We start from the raw sequence: 15,000 nt of genomic DNA on the forward strand, positions 1-15,000 counted from the left end.
TACTCTAGTACCAATACCATATCACTACTCTAGTACCAATACCATATCACTACTCTAGTACCAATACCATATCACTACCCTAGCACCAATACCATATCACTACTCTAGTACCAATACCATATCACTACTCTAGTACCAATACCATATCACTACTCTACGCTACTCTAGTACCAATACCATATCACTACTCTAGTACCAATACCATATCACTACTCTAGTACCAATACCATATCACTACTCTAGTACCAATACCATATCACTCCTCTACGATACTCTAGTACCAACACCATATCACTCCTCTACGCTACTCTAGTACCAATACCATATCACTCCTCTACGATACTCTAGTACCAATACCATATCACTACTCTAGTACCAATACCATATGACTCCTCTACGCTACTCTAGTACCAATACCATATCACTACTCTAGTACCAATACCATATCACTACTCTAGTACCAATACCATATCACTACTCTAGTACCAATACCATATCACTCCTCTACGATACTCTAGTACCAAGACCATATCACTCCTCTACGATACTCTAGTACCAACACCATATCACTCCTCTACACTACCCTAGTACCAATACCATATCACTACTCTAGCACCAATACCATATCACTCCTCTACGCTACTCTAATACCAATACCATATCACTACTCTAGCACCAATACTAAAACACTACCCTAGTACCAATACCATATCACTCCTCTACGCTACTCTAGTACCAACACCATATCACTCCTCTACACTACCCTAGTACCAACACCATATCACTACTCTACGATACTCTAGTACCAACACCATATCACTCCTCTACACTACCCTAGTACCAACACCATATCACTACTCTACGATACTCTAGTACCAATACCATATCACTCCTCTACGATACTCTAGTACCAATACCATATCACTCCTCTACGATACTCTAGTACCAATACCATATCACTCCTCTACGATACTCTAGTACCAATACCATATCACTACTCTAGTACCAATACCATATCACTACTCTAGTACCAATACCATATCACTCCTCTACGATACTCTAGTACCAATACCATATCACTACTCTAGTACCAATACTATATCACTCCTCTACGCTACTCTAGTACCAATACCATATCACTACTCTAGTACCAATACCATATCACTCCTCTACGATACTCTAGTACCAACACCATATCACTACTCTAGTACCAATACCATATCACTACTCTAGTACCAATACCATATCACTCCTCTACGATACTCTAGTACCAATACCATATCACTACTCTAGTACCAATACTATATCACTCCTCTACGCTACTCTAGTACCAATACCATATCACTACTCTAGCACCAATACCATATCACTCCTCTACGCTACTCTAGTACCAATAACATATCACTACTCTAGTACCAATACCATATCACTACCCTAGCACCAATACCATATCACTCCTCTACGATACTCTAGTACCAATACCATATCACTACTCTAGTACCAATACTATATCACTCCTCTACGCCACTCTAGTACCAAGACCATATCACTCCTCTACACTACCCTAGTACCAATACCATATGACTCCTCTACACTACCCTAGTATCAATACCATATCACTCCTCTACACTACCCTAGTATCAATACCATATCACTAATCGACACTACCCTAGTACCAATACCATATCACTCCTCTACACTACCCTAGTACCATATCACTACTCTACACTACCCTAATTCCATATCACTTCTCTACGCTACTCTAGTACCAATATCATATCACTACTCTAGCACCAATACCATATCACTACCCTAGTACCATTAACATAATACTACCCTAGTACCAATACCATATCACTCCATCCACTACCCTAGTACCAATACCATATCACTCCATCTACTACCCTAGCACCAATACCATATCACTACTCTACACTACTCTAGTACCAATACCATATCACTACCCTAGTACCAATACCATGTCCCTCCTCTACACTACCCTAGTCCCAATACCATGTCACTCCTCTACACTACCCTAGTACCAATACCTTATCACTACCCTAGTAACATTACCATCACACTACCCTAGTAACACTACTATATCACTACCATCACACTACCCTAGTAACACTACCATCACACTACCCTAGTAACACTACTATATTACTACCATCACACTACCCTAGTAACACTACCATATTACTACCATCACACTACCGTAGTGACACTACCATAATACTACCATCACACTACCCTAGTAACACTACCATATCACTACAATCACACTACCCTAGTAACACTAACATATTACTACCATCTTACTACCCTAGTAGCGCTACTATATCACTATAATCACACTACCCTAGAAACACTACCATCACACTACCCTAGTAACACTACCATATCACTACCATCACACTACCCTAGTAACACTACCATATCACTACCATCACACTACCCTAGTAACACTACCATATCACTACCATCACACTACCCTAGTAACACTACCATATCACTACCATCACACTACCCTAGTAACACTACCATATCACTACCATCACACTACCCTAGTAACACTACCATCACACTATCCTAGTAACACTACCATATCACTACCATCATAATACCCTAGTAACACTACCATATCACTACCATCCGAATACCCTAGTAACACTACCATATCACTACCATCACACTACCCTAGTAACACTACCATCACACTACCCTAGCAACACTACTATATCACTACCATCACACTACCCTAGTAACACTACTATATTACTCCCATCACACTACCCTAGTAACACTACCATATCACTACCATCACACTACCCTAGTAACACTACCATATTACTACCATCACAATACCCTAGTAACACTACTATATTACTCCCATCACACTACCCTAGTAACACTACCATATTACTACCATCACACTACCCTAGTAACACTACGATATCACTACCATCACAATACCCTAGTAACACTACCATATCACTACCATCACACTACCCTAGTAACACTACCATCACACTACCCTAGTAACACTACTATATCACTACCATCACAATACCCTAGTAACACTACTATATTACTCCCATCACACTACCCTAGTAACACTACCATATTACTACCATCACACTACCCTAGTAACACTACCATATTACTACCATCACACTACCCTAGTAACACTACTATATTACTACCATCACACTACCCTAGTAACACTACCATATTACTACCATCACACTACCCTAGTAACACTACCATATTACTACCATCACACTACCCTAGTAACACTACCATATTACTACCATCACACTACCCTAGTAACACTACCATATTACTACCATCACACTACCCTAGTAACACTACTATATTACTACCATCACACTACCCTAGTAACACTACCATATTACTACCATCACACTACCCTAGTAACACTACTATATTACTCCCATCACACTACCCTAGTAACACTACTATATTACTACCATCACAATACCCTAGTAACACTACCATATTTTTCTACCATCACAATACCCTAGTAACACTACCATATTACTACCATCACACTACCCTAGTAACACTACTATATTACTACCATCACAATACCCTAGTAACACTACCATATTACTACCATCACACTACCCTAGTAACACTACCATATTACTACCATCTTATTACCCTAGTAACACTACTATATTACTCCCATCACACTACCCTAGTAACACTACCATATCACTACCATCACACTACCCTAGTAACACTACCATATTACTACCATCACACTACCCTAGTAACACTACCATATTACTACCATCTTATTACCCTAGTAACACTACTATATTACTCCCATCACACTACCCTAGTAACACTACCATATTACTCCCATCACACTACTGTAGTAACACTACCATATTACTCCCATCACAATACCCTAGTAACACTACCATATTACTACCATCTTACTACCCTAGTAACACTACGGTATCACTACCATCTTACTACCCTAGTAACAATACCATATTACTACCATCACACTACCCTAGAAACACTACCATCACACTACCCTAGTAACACTACCATATCACTACCATCACACTACCCTAGTAACACTACTATATTACTGCCATCTTACTAGCCTAGTAACACTACGATATTACTACCATCTTATTACCCTAGCAACACTACTATATTACTACCATCTTATTACCCTAGCAACACTACGATATTACTACCATCTTACTAGCCTAGTAACACTACTATATTACTACCATCTGATTACCCTATCACTCCCACACCTGCTATCAAAGAGGTATTTGACTTTTAACGCTCCGAGCCGATCGTCATTAAATGAAAGTGGAGCTGTTTGGAGCCTCATTAACTGCATACTTTTACACACCACTTCTCTCTCCTATGAGCAAAGGGAAGGAAGGTGAACAAAGGCTTTGTTTTATACCATATATCAATGTCAGATTACGGTGGAAGGAGAGCAGTCACACTTCACCTTGTGACCTCTGCTCTGATTTGTCGGCGAGGAAGACATGGAGTATATTGGTGTACTCTATACCCTTTATAGTGTTGAGTTCCATACGGGACCCAATACCCTTTATAGTGTTGAGTTCCATACGGGACCCAATACCCTTTATAGTGTTGAGTTCCATACGGGACCCAATACCCTTTATAGTGTTGAGTTCCATACGGGACCCAATACCCTTTATAGTGTTGAGTTCCATACGGGACACAATACCCTTTATAGTGTTGAGTTCCATACGGGACCCAATATCCTTTATAGTGTTGAGTTCCATACGGGACCCAATACCCTTTATAGTGTTGAGTTCCATACGGGACCCAATACCCTTTATAATGTTGAGTTCCATACGGGACCCAATACCCTTTATAGTGTTGAGTTCCATACTGGACCCAATACCCTTTATAGTGTTGAGTTCCATACTGGACCCAATACCCTTTATAGTGTTGAGTTCCATACTGGACCCAATACCCTTTATAGTGTTGAGTTCCATACGGGACACAAAACCCTTTATAGTGCTGAGTTCCATATGGGACCCAATACCCTTTATAGTGTTGAGTTCCATACGGGACACAATACCCTTTATAGTGTTGAGTTCCATACGGGACCCAATATCCTTTATAGTGTTGAGTTCCATACGGGACCCAATACCCTTTATAGTGTTGAGTTCCATACGGGACCCAATACCCTTTATAGTGTTGAGTTCCATACGGGACCCAATACCCTTTATAGTGTTGAGTTCCATACTGGACCCAATACCCTTTATAGTGTTGAGTTCCATACTGGACCCAATACCCTTTATAGTGTTGAGTTCCATACTGGACCCAATACCCTTTATAGTGTTGAGTTCCATACGGGACCCAAAACCCTTTATAGTGCTGAGTTCCATATGGGACCCAATACCCTTTATAGTGTTGAGTTCCATACGGGACACAAAACCCTTTATAGTGCTGAGTTCCATATGGGACCCAATACCCTTTATAGTGTTGAGTTCCATACGGGACACAATACCCTTTATAGTGTTGAGTTCCATACGGGACCCAATATCCTTTATAGTGTTGAGTTCCATACGGGACCCAATATCCTTTATAGTGTTGAGTTCCATACGGGACCCAATACCCTTTATAGTGTTGAGTTCCATACGGGACCCAATACCCTTTATAGTGTTGAGTTCCATACTGGACCCAATACCCTTTATAGTGTTGAGTTCCATACTGGACCCAATACCCTTTATAGTGTTGAGTTCCATACTGGACCCAATACCCTTTATAGTGTTGAGTTCCATACGGGACCCAAAACCCTTTATAGTGCTGAGTTCCATATGGGACCCAATACCCTTTATAGTGTTGAGTTCCATACGGGACCCAATACCCGTTATAGTGTAGAGTTCCATACGGGACCCAATACCCTTTATAGTGTTGAGTTCCATATGGGACCCAATACCCTTTATAGTGCTGAGTTCCATACGGGACCCAATACCCTTTATAGTGTTGAGTTCCATACGGGACCCAATACCCGTTACAGTGTTGAGTTCCATAGGATGCCATTTGGAACACAAACCAATAGTCTTGCATTCCTTTCGGAGTCTGTAGGTCAGTGGCGGCTCACCCCCTTCCATAGACATGCATGGTAATTATGACCACTTCCAGAGGACGTCCTCCAACCAATCAAAGCTTTTGCAGTATGAACTGACATGTTGTCCATCCAATCATAGAATTAGGATCAGATAATGAACCTAGTGAGTTGTATTGGGGTTTTGCCACAGAGCATTATGGGGATTCTATGTGTTGAGAGGCTTGATGACATTGTTGAATATAGATTATGAAGAGTGAAGAGTGATAGGAGTATTCTTTGTGATATTATTCAATTCAAATTAGTTTTTTCAAATTACAGGAGACGGAGGTATATTATAAATTGTTTTCTTGGTTTAGAACTTTATTTTTGTGTTCAGTTAGTGCAATTTATTTAAATGTGCTTTGCTAACTTCAGTAGCTAGCTAGCTACCAGCGCAAGTGTGTCGTTTTCGCCGCCAGAATGGTAGAATGGTCAACGCTGTCGAAAATGTTGTGGACTTTTTGTTGAAGAACCCCTTTCATTCTCTGGGGAAAAGGTGCGAATTAAAAGCGAGGGTCGACCTCTGCCTGAGATCAGTTTCATGAAGAAGGATGAAAAGGTGAGGACGTTCATTTCTAACTTGAATCAAAAGTATAGCTGGTTAACAGGGAGCCTTTCGTCAAATCGCCCGTATTGCTGGCGCATTGCCTGTTTTTTGGAAAGTCTGAGCCTTGGTGGAGAAGTGGGGGCAGTGACCTGAAGAACATCGATTGTTCAGATAAACAGAAAAAACAAAAACAGGGCATGTAAGAATTTGCTTTTGGGAGGAGAGAGGGAAAGTTGCGTTGACAAGGGCGACTACAAGGAGCTTGCAGAAGTAATTACACGTTATGATGCTTTACTTACTGAACATATTGAACTTTCGACTGTCTTTTCTGGGATGTCGAAAACAATTCTGAATGATTTGATTAGCTTCCATCGCTAATCATCCGTTAAAAATTATATTAAAGACAGAGGTTGAAGCAGTGCAGTTTTTCGCGTGCGCTCGGGTAGGCTTTCCACTTTCCTCCAGTGTTTATTTAGCAAAGGTGATAACACATAATCACTCTGGACAGACAGAAGCAAAAACTAATGACATAAATGTTGCAGCAACCTAGGCTACACCTAAACATTAGAAATCTGACATGCTGTATCGGATGAAAACGAGACCATTTTTCAATCTGATCGACTGTTAAAAATTACCACTGCTCTGGGACCTATGGTGCCACCAGTCTGACCGCTCTGGGACCTATGGTGCCACCAGTCTGACTGCTCTGGGACCTATGGTGCCACCAGTCTGACTGCTCTGGGACCTATGGTGCCACCAGTCTGACCGCTCTGGGACCTGCCACCAGTCTGACCGCTCTGGGACCTATCGTGCCACCAGTCTGACCGCTCTGGGACCTGCCACCAGTCTGACCGCTCTGGGACCTATCGTGCCACCAGTCTGACTGCTCTGGGACCTATCGTGCCACCAGTCTGACCGCTCTGGGACCTATGGTGCCACCAGTCTGACTGCTCTGGGACCTATGGTGCCACCAGTCTGACCGCTCTGGGACCTGCCACCAGTCTGACCGCTCTGGGACCTATCGTGCCACCAGTCTGACCGCTCTGGGACCTGCCACCAGTCTGACCGCTCTGGGACCTATCGTGCCACCAGTCTGACCGCTCTGGGACCTGCCACCAGTCTGACCGCTCTGGGACCTATCGTGCCACCAGTCTGACTGCTCTGGGACCTATCGTGCCACCAGTCTGACCGTTCTGGGACCTATGGTGCCACCAGTCTGACCGCTCTGGGACCTATCGTGCCACCAGTCTGACCACTCTGGGACATATCGTGCCACCAGTCTGACCACTCTGGGACCTATCGTGCCACCAGTCTGACTGCTCTGGGACCTATCGTGCCACCAGTCTGACCGCTCTGGGACCTACGGTGCCACCAGTCTGACCGCTCTGGGACCTATGGTGCCACCAGTCTGACCGCTCTGGGACCTATGGTGCCACCAGTCTGACTGCTCTGGGACCTATCGTGCCACCAGTCTGACCGCTCTGGGACCTATGGTGCCACCAGTCTGACCGCTCTGGGACCTATGGTGCCACCAGTCTGACCGCTCTGGGACCTACGGTGCCACCAGTCTGCTTGCAGTTGTCAGTTATCGTCAGGTATGTGGAGGATCAGGGCTTTATTCAGGAACGTTTCTTGGGCTACTTTGACGTGTCAAGTGGGCGAAATGCACAGTCGGTGTTTGACTTCATAGAGAAACTCGTTGTCCAAACCTACAGTACGATGGCACGGCTGTAATGGAATGTATCCGCTATTTGTCCCCTCCTGTTCCCTGATTAAGAGGTGATGACCACTCCACTACCATTGTCAACTCTCTCATGACATGAACTGCCCGCTCATCCACTGGCACATTGAATGTTTCCTCTCCGAGCATTGTGAGTCCCCCTATCAATTTTATCTCATTACTGTATGTAGAGTCAATCACATACACAATCACATTATTACACATCAGTGATTTTACTCCTTGCTTGGACAAACTCATTCTTAGCTCTGTTGTCTAACTGTGTTGTGTTATTGTTTTTTTTTTTGCCACATACCCTTATTCAATCACTGCTGTGATCCCTTTCCAACACTGTGTAAGTAGCCTTCTCATTCCCATTCCCCATAATATTGTACTATAAATTAGATGCTTTAGGTTAAAATAATTAGTCATTGACGATTTTTGAAGTACACTTTGTCGTCTCTGTGCATTCCACGCATACACCGCGGGTCTCCCGTCCTCCTCAATTTTGTCGAGTCGCCAGCCTCCACTGCCATAGGTGTACTCTGACATCCCAGTCATTGTGGCAAGCATTGATGACATCACTGGTGTACTCTGACATCCCAGTCATTGTGGCAAGCATTGATGACATCACTGGTGTACTCTGACATCCCAGTCATTGTGGCAAGCATTGATGACATCACTGGTGTACTCTGACATCCCAGTCATTGTGGCAAGCATTGATGACATCACTGGTGTACTCTGACATCCCAGTCATTGTGGCAAGCATTGATGACATCACTGGTGTACTTTCTTATGTTATCTTGCTTTGACTGTAAGGCTTTAAGGGCAGTGGAACATATGTATTTAACCTTTGCTCATGCAGGGAAGTCCTATCAAGACCAATGTCTCTAGGAGAAAGCTAATAAATAATTAAACTAATTAATAGCTAGTTATTTAGGGCACATATATTTTACATTGTACAAGAGAAAGACAGCTGTCATTAATCAATTCACAGGTCTTTACAAAGTTAATGGTTTGTGTAGCCCTGTGGATACGACATTGTAATTAATTTGTTCGAATTAATTTCACCTCATACTATTACCAAACTGTTGTTAAGGAGTTGGTGTGTAACAGACTGCTTTCCCTATGTAGTGCAATACCTTAGTGAATACAGAGGTAGTGCAGGGAATAGGGAATAGGGTTTCATTTGGGACATAGGCAAGCTAACAGCTGTATTTCATGTTTGGTTTTGGAATGGGACAGGCTACAGCCTAACAAGTATTGTGAGTACCTAAGATGTTAAGTTCCATACGGGACCCAATACCCTTTATGGTGTTGAGTTCCATACAGGACCCAATACCCTTTATAGTGTTGAGTTCCATACGGGACCCAATACCCTTTATAGTGTTGAGTTCCATATGGGACCCAATACCCTTTATAGTGTTGAGATCCATACAGGACCCAATACCCTTTATAGTGTTGAGTTCCATACGGGACCCAATACCCTTTATAGTGTTGAGTTCCATACGGGACCCAATACCCTTTATAGTGTTGAGTTCCACATGGGACCCAATACCCTTTATAGTGTTGAGTTCCATATGGGACCCAATACCTTTTATAGTGTTGAGTTCCATATGGGACCCACTACCCTTTATGGTGTTGAGTTCCATACGGGACCCAATACCCTTTATAGTGTTGAGTTCCATACAGGACCCCATACCCTTTATAGTGTTGAGTTCCATACAGGACCCAATACCCTTTATAGTGTTGAGTTCTACATGGGACCCAATACCCTTTATAGTGTTGAGTTCCATACAGGACCCAATACCCTTCATAGTGTTGAGTTCCACATGGGACCCAATACCCTTTATAGTGTTGAGTTCCACATGGGACCCAATACCCTTTATAGTGTTGAGTTGCTTATAGGACCCAATACCCTTTATAGTGTTGAGTTCCACATGGGACCCAATACCCTTTATAGTGTTGAGTTCCATACGGGACCCAATACCCTTTATAGTGTTGAGTTCCATACGGGACCCAATACCCTTTATAGTGTTGAGTTCCATACAGGACCAAATAACCTTTATAGTGTTGAGTTCCATACAGGACACAATACCCTTTATAGTGTTGAGTTCCATATGGGACCCAATACCCTTTATAGTGTTGATTTCCATACGGACCCAATACCCTTTATAGTGTTGAGTTCCATACGGGACCCAATACCCTTTATAGTGTTGAGTTCCATATGGGACCCAATACCCTTTATAGTGTTGAGTTCCATACGGGACCCAATACCCTTTATAGTGTTGAGTTCCACATGGGACCCAATACCCTTTATAGTGTTGAGTTCCATACGGGACCCAATACCCTTTATAGTGTTGAGTTCCATACGGGACCCAAAACCCTTTATATTGCTGAGTTCCATACAGGACCCAATACCCTTTATAGTGTTGAGTTGCTTATGGGACCCAATACCCTTTATAGTGTTGAGTTCCATACGGGACCCAAAACCCTTTATAGTGTTGAGTTCCATACGGGACCCATTACCCTTTATAGTGTTGAGTTCCATACGGGACCCAATACCCTTTATAGTGTTGAGTTCCATACAGGACCCAATACCCTTTATAGTGTTGAGTTCCACATAGGACCCAATACCCGTTATAGTGCTGAGTTCCACATGGGACCCAATACCCTTTATAGTGTTGAGTTCCATACGGGACCCAATACCCTTTATAGTGTTGAGTTCCATATGGGACCCAATACCCTTTATAGTGTTGAGTTCCACATGGGACCCAATACCCTTTATAGTGTTGAGTTCCATACAGGACCCAATACCCTTTATAGTGTTGAGTTCCATACGGGACCCAATACCCTTTATAGTGTTGAGTTGCTTATAGGACCCAATACCCTTTATAGTGTTGAGTTCCACATGGGACCCAATACCCTTTATAGTGTTGAGTTCCACATGGGACCCAATACCCTTTATAGTGTTGAGTTCCATACGGGACCCAATACCCTTTATAGTGTTGAGTTCCATACGGGACCCAAAACCCTTTATATTGCTGAGTTCCATACAGGACCCAATACCCTTTATAGTGTTGAGTTGCTTATGGGACCCAATACCCTTTATAGTGTTGAGTTCCATACGGGACCCAATACCCTTTATAGTGTTGAGTTCCATACGGGACCCATTACAATTTATAGTGTTGAGTTCCATACGGGACCCAATACCCTTTATAGTGTTGAGTTCCATACAGGACCCAATACCCTTTATAGTGTTGAGTTCCACATAGGACCCAATACCCGTTATAGTGCTGAGTTCCACATGGGACCCAATACCCTTTATAGTGTTGAGTTCCATACGGGACCCAATACCCTTTATAGTGTTGAGTTCCATACAGGACCAAATAACCTTTATAGTGTTGAGTTCCATACAGGACACAATACCCTTTATAGTGTTGAGTTCCATATGGGACCCAATACCCTTTATAGTGCTGATTTCCATACGGACCCAATACCCTTTATAGTGTTGAGTTCCATACGGGACCCAATACCCTTTATAGTGTTGAGTTCCATATGGGACCCAATACCCTTTATAGTGTTGAGTTCCATACGGGACCCAATACCCTTTATAGTGTTGAGTTCCATACGGGACCCAAAACCCTTTATATTGCTGAGTTCCATACAGGACCCAATACCCTTTATAGTGTTGAGTTGCTTATGGGACCCAATACCCTTTATAGTGTTGAGTTCCATACGGGACCCAAAACCCTTTATAGTGTTGAGTTCCATACGGGACCCATTACCCTTTATAGTGTTGAGTTCCATACGGGACCCAATACCCTTTATAGTGCTGAGTTCCACATGGGACCCAATACCCTTTATAGTGTTGAGTTCCATACGGGACCCAATACCCTTTATAGTGTTGAGTTCCATATGGGACCCAATACCCTTTATAGTGTTGAGTTCCACATGGGACCCAATACCCTTTATAGTGTTGAGTTCCATACAGGACCCAATACCCTTTATAGTGTTGAGTTCCATACGGGACCCAATACCCTTTATAGTGTTGAGTTCCATACGGGACCCAATACCCTTTATAGTGTTGAGTTCCATACGGGACCCAATACCCTTTATAGTGTTGAGTTGCTTATGGGACCCAATACCCTTTATAGTGTTGAGTTCCATATGGGACCCAATACCCTTGATAGTGTTGAGTTCCATATGGGACCCAATACCCTTTATAGTGTTGAGTTCCACATGGGACCCAATACCCTTTATAGTGTTGAGTTCCACATGGGACCCAATACCCTTTATAGTGTTGAGTTCCATACGGGACCCAATACCCTTTATAGTGTTGAGTTCCATACGGGACCCAAAACCCTTTATATTGCTGAGTTCCATACAGGACCCAATACCCTTTATAGTGTTGAGTTGCTTATGGGACCCAATACCCTTTATAGTGTTGAGTTCCATACGGGACCCAATACCCTTTATAGTGTTGAGTTCCATACGGGACCCATTACCCTTTATAGTGTTGAGTTCCATACGGGACCCAATACCCTTTATAGTGTTGAGTTCCACATGGGACCCAATACCCTTTATAGTGTTGAGTTCCATACGGGACCCAATACCCTTTATAGTGTTGAGTTCCATATGGGACCCAATACCCTTTATAGTGTTGAGTTCCACATGGGACCCAATACCCTTTATAGTGTTGAGTTCCATACAGGACCCAATACCCTTTATAGTGTTGAGTTCCATACGGGACCCAATACCCTTTATAGTGTTGAGTTCCATACGGGACCCAATACCCTTTATAGTGTTGAGTTGCTTATGGGACCCAATACCCTTTATAGTGTTGAGTTCCATATGGGACCCAATACCCTTGATAGTGTTGAGTTCCATACAGGACCCAATACCCTTTATAGTGTTGAGTTCCATACAGGACCCAATACCCTTTATAGTGTTGAGTTCCATATGGGACCCAATACCCTTTATAGTGTTGAGTTCCATACGGGACCCAATACCCTTTATAGTGTTGAGTTGCTTATGGGACCCAATACCCTTCATAGTGTTGAGTTCCACATGGGACCCAATACCCTTTATAGTGTTGAGTTCCATACGGGACCCAATACCCTTTATAGTGTTGAGTTGCTTATAGGACCCAATACCCTTTATAGTGTTGAGTTCCACATGGGACCCAATACCCTTTATAGTGTTGAGTTCCACATGGGACCCAATACCCTTTATAGTGTTGAGTTGCTTATAGGACCCAATACCCTTTATAGTGTTGAGTTCCACAGGGGACCCAATACCCTTTATAGTGTTGAGTTCCATACGGGACCCAATACCCTTTATTGTGTTGAGTTCCATATGGGACCCAATACCCTTTATAGTGTTGAGTTCCATACGGGACCCAATACCCTTTATAGTGTTGAGTTCCATACAGGACCAAATAACCTTTATAGTGTTGAGTTCCATACAGGACCCAATACCCTTTATAGTGTTGAGTTCCATACGGGACCCAATTACCTTTATAGTGTTGAGTTCCATACGGGACCCAATACCGTTTATAGTGTTGAGTTCCATACGGGACCCAAAACCCTTTATAGTGCTGAGTTCCATACAGGACCCAATACCCTTTATAGTGTTGAGTTGCTTATGGGACCCAATACCCTTTATAGTGTTGAGTTCCCTACGGGACCCAATACCCTTTATAGTGTTGAGTTCCATACGGGACCCATTACCCTTTATAGTGTTGAGTTCCATACAGGACCCAATACCCTTTATAGTGTTGAGTTCCATACGGGACCCAATACCCTTTATAGTGTTGAGTTCCATATGGGACCCAATACCCTTTATAGTGTTGAGTTCCACATGGGACCCAATACCCTTTATAGTGTTGAGTTCCATACAGGACCCAATACCCTTTATAGTGTTGAGTTCCATACGGGACCCAATACCCTTTATAGTGTTGAGTTCCATACGGGACCCAATACCCTTTATAGTGTTGAGTTCCATACGGGACCCAATACCCTTTATAGTGTTGAGTTGCTTATGGGACCCAATACCCTTTATAGTGTTGAGTTCCATATGGGACCCAATACCTTGATAGTGTTGAGTTCCATACAGGACCCAATACCCTTTATAGTGTTGAGTTGCTTATGGGACCCAATACCCTTTATAGTGTTGAGTTCCATATGGGACCCAATATCCTTTATAGTGTTGAGTTCCATACAGGACCCAATACCCTTTATAGTGTTGAGTTCCACATGGGACCCAATACCCGTTATAGTGCTGAGTTCCACATGGGACCCAATACCCTTTATAGTGTTGAGTTCCATACGGGACCCAATACCCTTTATAGTGTTGAGTTCCATATGGGACCCAATACCCTTTATAGTGTTGAGTTCCACATGGGACCCAATACCCTTTATAGTGTTGAGTTCCATACAGGACCCAATACCCTTTATAGTGTTGAGTTCCATACGGGACCCAAAACCCTTTATAGTGTTGAGTTCCATACGGGACCCAATACCCTTTATAGTGTTGAGTTCCATACGGGACCCAATACCCTTTATAGTGTTGAGTTGCTTATGGGAC

Source organism: Oncorhynchus mykiss, chromosome 8 (assembly GCF_057628025.1).
Source record: "Oncorhynchus mykiss isolate SJ-2025 chromosome 8, ASM5762802v1, whole genome shotgun sequence".
Classification (NCBI taxonomy): Eukaryota; Metazoa; Chordata; class Actinopteri; order Salmoniformes; family Salmonidae; genus Oncorhynchus; species Oncorhynchus mykiss.